Below are 1,492 nucleotides of genomic sequence, written 5' to 3'. Positions count from 1 at the left end.
AAATTTGGGATTAGAGCTTTACTAAGCAAACAGAGATTTAAAGATACTTCTGTTTCTCAGATTTCACATTATATAGTGTTTACCACTAGTTTAAGAATTTTTAAACAGAAATAACTTAGCCTGCCTATATTATAATGCCTCAATAATGATCTTGAGTCTAAGAGAGAAGAAAACCCATTTTGTCCTAACTCTTAGTACTAAAATTTTGAAAAAAAAATATTTTCTTTATTCCAGAAAAACATTGTAAGAGACACTGACAGTAGTAACACAGTATCAAAATATATACAAATGGCAGCTAAGTAATTTTGTTTTTTTGGTTTTTTTACATTAGAAATATGCACTTCCCAATTTAATCTCCTGATGAACCACGTCCAATAGCAATGTTAAGGAATTCCTTGATTTTTTCATATAATACCAACACCAAAGCACCTCCTGTACCACAAAGGATGTAGGAGAAGGCACTACGGAAGAATGCAACTGTTCTTTCATTATGATATATTTTCAGAAAGCAGTCTATGGTTTCTTTATATCGCTGTTCAGACTCTCCACTCTTCATCACCATATGTTTTCTAAATGTGTCAAAGGGATAAGAGAGTATTCCAGAGCAGGTATTCACAATTTGAGCAGTGAAAATAGCGTATAATTTGGTTTGGGTAATAAACCCATAAAGGTGTCATAAGCTCCAAAGTAAGAGACTCGATAAACAATGATGCCCTGAACAGGTCTGGTATAGACCAATAATTCCATCTGACTTTGCTATTTTTATAATGCAGTCACGTAAACCCTTGAATTGCAGCTGCTCAGGCCTTTTTCCAATATCAACACCTAAACGGGTTCTGGCAAAATCTAGAAGATAACCATACACAAGGATGTTGTTCTAGCAGCTTCTCCAAAAGCAAGGTTTGCTAGAAACCACCCCCAGAACTGTTTTTCTCTGTTAACTCCAGACATGAATATTTGCTTGCACTTGTCCTTAAAAGTGAAGTTTAAAGTTTGTGTTGCAAAGTTTCAAGTAACATTGGCCAAATTGCCATGCCAATAACAGAAAACCCTGCTCCTGCGGGATGTGCACGAGGCAGTCCATCATGCCCTTGTAATGTGCCTCAGGGCTTATCTGCTTGGGGGATACCTGCACCTGCAGGAGCAGCTTTACTTGCTGGATAGGTGCCACAGCTGTCTTTGATACGGCGGCCCCGACCCCTCCAGCCAGCAGGTCCTTGGCAAAGGACACAGGGACTAACAGCACCTTCTTCAAAGGCTCCTTCTTAAAGGATTCCCTTGACATGTTGGACAGAGGAAGACCAGAGGAAGACGAAAACCCAGCAGCATCAGCTCCACACCAACACCCAGGGGACAATCCTAAATGTTTTTCTATAAAGAATTATGTTATAATGAACTTCAATACATCTCTGTTTCTGCTATTATCTTGTCATTTTACAACAGTTAAATTTCTAAAATAGAATTTGCACAACAAAGAAAGGGCATACAGATT

General features: G+C 38.3%; 1 pseudogene; it reads right to left on the bottom strand.

The window, feature by feature from the left end:
- Window positions 1-349: 349 nt before the first annotated feature.
- On the bottom strand, window positions 350-1,285 carry LOC129677680 (ADP/ATP translocase 4-like; annotated as a pseudogene).
- Between the last annotated feature and the right edge of the window lie 207 nt (window positions 1,286-1,492).

This window comes from Psammomys obesus, unplaced genomic scaffold (assembly GCF_907164565.1).
Source record: "Psammomys obesus unplaced genomic scaffold, mPsaObe1.curated_primary_1811, whole genome shotgun sequence".
Lineage (NCBI taxonomy): Eukaryota > Metazoa > Chordata > Mammalia > Rodentia > Muridae > Psammomys > Psammomys obesus.
This window is presented reverse-complemented; position numbering and strand designations above follow the sequence as displayed.